Source organism: Tetranychus urticae, unplaced genomic scaffold, assembly GCF_039701765.1.
Source record: "Tetranychus urticae isolate SD_2017Ah unplaced genomic scaffold, NJAU_TeUrti_SD_1.0 Scaffold_4, whole genome shotgun sequence".
NCBI classification, from domain to species: Eukaryota; Metazoa; Arthropoda; class Arachnida; order Trombidiformes; family Tetranychidae; genus Tetranychus; species Tetranychus urticae.
In genome coordinates, this window is record NW_028315836.1 from 325,001 (window position 1) to 330,000 (window position 5,000).

Below are 5,000 nucleotides of genomic sequence, written 5' to 3' on the forward strand. Positions count from 1 at the left end.
TCAATGCATCAAGCAGTGGTATGGTCCAGACTGTAGCTGTTCACGCATCTATTCCTGTTATTCTGTTGATGTTTGGTGGTTGAAGAGACGGGCCTGAATGGGTTTGGATCGTCAATCATCTTATCACCACACACTATTATACAAAGGTAGAGTACCTGCAAGACCTAAGGTCTTCCTTGGTACGACTGACAATATCTATGAGAGTTGGGCTTTAATGCTATCAGACTTCATATCTTGCATATATGTTCAAACTAGTCACTCAACAGAGTGAGCAGTATTAGTATTGAGCTCTGCTTGTGCAAAGCAGACCGCAGATTGATCCAAGAAATTGGTATCAAGCGGTTATAATACTATGCTGTTTAGTTGACTTGCAAACGTATCCAGCAATGGTTACTCCTGCTAGATGTGCTTGCACATTTTAGTGGAAGAAGATGTATTCTAAAGAGTTTTCTGCAGAATTATCTTAATGCACGACATAAATCTCGATACCTCGTTAAAGTTAGCATCCACTTGCTGGTTGTTAGCTGAGGATATCGTATTTATAGCTGCAAAAACAACTTGTTTAGCATTTTACTTTGCTAAAACATCAAGTTACCTGGTTGATCCTGCCAGTAGTCATATGCTTGTCTCAAAGATTAAGCCATGCATGTCTAAGTACATACTGTTTATAAAGTGAAACCGCGAATGGCTCATTAAATCAGTTACGGTTCCTCGGATATTCTTTTTTACATGGATAACTGTGGTAATTCTAGAGCTAATACATGAACAAGTGTTCCAACCTCAGCTTGCTGACGGAAGGATCGCATTTATTAGTACAAGACCAATGATTCTTATTCACCTAGAACCCTGTTCAGTGATTTCGGTCGCTGTCTAAGGACTAGCAGTGGGGATCTTAGCAACTTCGGTTGCATTTCTTGTGATGACTCTGAATAACTGAGCAAATCGTATGGCCTCTGAGCCGACGATGTATCCCTCAAGCAACTGCCTTATCAACTGTCGATGGTAGGTTATGCGCCTACCATGGTTGTAACGGGTAACGGGGAATTAGGGTTCGATTCCGGAGAGGGAGCCTGAGAAACGGCTACCACATCTAAGGAAGGCAGCAGGCGCGCAAATTACACAATCCCAGTACGGGGATGTAGTGACGAAAAATAACAATACGGGACTCTATTGAGGCCCCGTAATTGGAATGAGTACAATTTAAATCCTTTAACGAGGATCTATTGGAGGGCAAGTCTGGTGCCAGCAGCCGCGGTAATTCCAGCTCCAATAGCGTATATTAAAGTTGCTGCGGTTAAAAAGCTCGTAGTTGGATTTCAGTCGAACCTATGGGGTCCACTGATTAAAGGGTTAGATGGTGATGTTAGGTTTCTTGCTTGTGTCTACGGATGCTTGCTTGAACCTTCATTCCTCTTTCCTGGTGGTTACATTCATAGTGTTTAGACAGAAAATTGCTCGATATTTGCTATCAATGCTCTTTACCGAGTGTTGATTCAAGCGATCGAGACTTTTACCTTGAAAAAATCAGAGTGCTCAAAGCAGGCGTCCAAAACCTCGAAAGAGGTGCCTAAAAACGGTATGGTCAACCATCTATATGATGCGTACCACTACCTTAACTTGAATGATCTTGCATGGAATAATGGAATAGGACCTTGGTTCTATTTTGTTGGTCTTAAGAATCCAAGGTAATGATTAAGAGGGACAGACGGGGGCATTTGTATTGCGGCGCTAGAGGTGAAATTCTTGGACCGTCGCAAGACAAACTACAGCGAAAGCATTTGCCAAGAATGTTTTCATTAATCAAGAACGAAAGTTAGAGGTTCGAAGGCGATCAGATACCGCCCTAGTTCTAACCATAAACGATGCCAACCAGCGATCATTCTGAGTAACTAATTTCATGACTCGAATGGAAGCTTCCGGGAAACCAAAGTTTTTGGGTTCCGGGGGAAGTATGGTTGCAAAGCTGAAACTTAAAGGAATTGACGGAAGGGCACCACCAGGAGTGGAGCTTGCGGCTTAATTTGACTCAACACGGGAAAACTCACCCGGCCCGGACACTGAGAGGATTGACAGATTGAGAGCTCTTTCTTGATTCAGTGGGTGGTGGTGCATGGCCGTTCTTAGTTGGTGGAGTGATTTGTCTGGTTAATTCCGATAACGAACGAGACTCTAGCCTACTAAATAGACTTGCAGTTTACACTGCAGTACTCCCCCTTAGTCAACCTGTGGGTGGTAGTATCTCTTGATGGTTTCGGCTGTTGAGGGCTCTGCTGCTATTAGCCTACAGAATTGGCTAGGGTAAGGATGCTGTAGCACTGTAAGGACTTCTTAGAGGGACAAGCGGCGCTCGCAGCCGCACGAAACAGAGCAATAACAGGTCTGTGATGCCCTTAGATGTCCGGGGCCGCACGCGTGCTACACTGAAGTGGTCATCGTGCATACTGTTTCCTGCTCCGAAAGGAGTGGGTAACCGCTTGAACCCATTTCGTGATGGGGATTGGGCATTGTAATTATTGCCCATGAACGAGGAATTCCCAGTAAGCGTGAGTCATTAGCTTGCGTTGATTACGTCCCTGCCCTTTGTACACACCGCCCGTCGCTACTACCGATTGAATGATTTAGTGAGGACTTCGGACTGGTCAATCCAGACCATTGGGAAACTAGTGGTCGGATTGTGCTGGAAAGATGTTCAAACTTGATCATTTAGAGGAAGTAAAAGTCGTAACAAGGTTTCCGTAGGTGAACCTGCGGAAGGATCATTAACGTATTACCCTCTTATTATAAGAGAAATACAACCTTCAAACAATCAAACACTCTGCATAGTGATATTGTAGATGCTAATATGGTGAATGCAATTGAATTGTATTTGCATTAGAGTCGCAATTGTGAATGTTTATTGCAAACATTTAGCCATTGCAACATGATTCTAATTTGCATTACATTCGTTCATTCATGCATCCATCTTTCATTATCCAATGCAACAAAGAGTGAGGGTTATCTAACGATAGCCATAATTTCTTTTGCAAAACAATTGTAGTTTATAATGAAAAGCCTGTCTTGCTACATACTTGGTACCTGTTCAAGTCTTCAGCTTATGCTGACGGCAAGGTTTAAAGAAGGAAGTTTTACACTTCTTCGCCTAACTAAGTAAAGACAACTATGGTTTTTATAAACTGCATACAATTGTTTTCAAACCCTCTCAATGCAGATTTAGGATACTTATTAAAAGTCCCACGGTGGCAAAGATACATCTTCAAGCGGTGGATCACTCGAATTACCAATCGATGAAGAACGTAGCTAGCTACGATAATCGGTGCGAATTGCAGGACACGCCGAGCACTTGAGCTTCCAACGCACATTGCGGCTTTCGGGTCTTTTCCGAGGTCACATCTGTCTGAGAGTTGAGATGTAAAATAATCAACAAAACACTTGCATACTACCATATATGCATTGTTTTGAGAGGATTGTATATTTATATGCATGAATCTTGATGTTTTATTCCTTTTCTTAATTGCAATTCGTTGCAATTTAGTAAGGAGAATCTCAAATCTACTTGTTTCACATGATAAATTTTGTGTACAATGCATATTTCATCTCTGCAAGCAGTATATATGAATAGATACTAGCATGAGATTCTAAGGTTAGTCGCCTATCTGACGACGCTAAAGTCGTATTGCAGATAACTATGGTGATCAACTAACCTGTTAACTGATGAATCTTCTTGCACTTGTATAAATCGTACAAATAGTAGCTATTTCATTCTGTTAAAGCAGACCTAAGAAGTAATGCAAAGGCAAAATTTGTGCAAACATTAAAGTAGATTTACGTTGCTTGCTTGCAAACAACACAAATAAACATTAATCAACTTAATCAATATTTTTGATCTCAGATCAGGTGAGGTTACCCGCCGAATTTAAGCATATAATTCAGCGGAGGAAAAGAAATCAAATGAGATTCCCTGAGTAACGGCGAGTGAAAAGGGATGAGTCCGGCGCAAAGGTTTTCCATTGAAAGGTGGAAAGCGGTGCTGCGTAATGGCTAGAGTCACGATTATTTCAACTAAATCTGCAAGTCCCTCTGACAAGGGCCCTCTTCCCAGAGACGGTTCTAGGCCGGTGGCAGATCTTGGTTAATGGAATATCGATTACTGGCTTTAGTCGCGGATAGAGTCAGATTGCTTGAGAGTGCAATCCAAATTAGGAGGTAAACTCCTCCTAAGACTAAATACGATGGTAATATCGATAGCAAACAAGTACCGTGAGGGAAAGTTGCAAAGTACTTTGAAGAGAGAGTTCAAAAGGACGTGAAACCGCTTGTAGAGAAACGGATAGAACCACGAAGTGTAGCTGAGAGGAGAACTCAGCTCCTCTTGTGTATTGTTGCCTTTTTCTATTCAGTGCTAAGAATGCTTTACAGCGTTCCAAGATCAGTAGGTTAAGGGGTAACTTTTAGCCTGCCCTTGGATCTTGGTATTGATAGGAGGAGTGCAATATGTGCATGAGGAGTGCATTTTCTCAACTCTCGTGCTCAAACCACGACCAATGTGAAGGAGAGTGCAAAACTCTTGTTCAAGTGATAACAGCAAGGTGTACTAAACACACACCTAATCAGCATTTAGTTTTCACAGCTACTAATATTCCTTGCGTTGTTAGACTTAGCCTGTGAGCTAGTGTTGGCAACTGTTACCACAGTCACATTGGAGATGAATCTCTGCTTATGCAGGGTCAACAATGCTTGTCATCTGCTCTGACGAATCCGACTAGTCTTTCGTTGATGATGTCTGTTTCTTCACCTGGTGTTGAAACAACTCATGGATTGGCTGGCTTTTGGTGGTTTGTTGGTAAAAGTGGCAAGCTTACGTTAACCTAGTGATTCTGTGGTCAGTAGATCGGTACTCTATCCGACCCGTCTTGAAACACGGACCAAGGAGTCTAACATGTATGCAAGCTGATCAGTCTTGTTTAGGCTTGAAAGGCGAATTGAAAGAAATTGATATGATG

At 42.2% G+C, this 5,000-nt stretch overlaps 3 non-coding genes across 3 annotated transcripts in view; all 3 read left to right on the plus strand.

The window, feature by feature from the left end:
- Window positions 1-592: 592 nt before the first annotated feature.
- Window positions 593-2,762, plus strand: LOC149092917 (small subunit ribosomal RNA). Its single transcript, XR_016200348.1, has one exon. It is a non-coding gene; the product is annotated as a small subunit ribosomal RNA (ribosomal RNA).
- A 487-nt stretch (window positions 2,763-3,249) lies between these two features.
- On the plus strand, window positions 3,250-3,404 carry LOC149092918 (5.8S ribosomal RNA). The gene has a single exon (XR_016200485.1). It is a non-coding gene; the product is annotated as a 5.8S ribosomal RNA (ribosomal RNA).
- Window positions 3,405-3,880: 476 nt separating this feature from the next.
- The window catches only part of LOC149092919 (large subunit ribosomal RNA), a 4,168-nt gene continuing 3,048 nt past the window's right edge, over window positions 3,881-5,000 (plus strand). The window contains exon 1 of the ribosomal RNA XR_016200466.1: window positions 3,881-5,000. This exon is cut by the window's right edge and continues 3,048 nt beyond it. This is a non-coding gene — a ribosomal RNA (large subunit ribosomal RNA).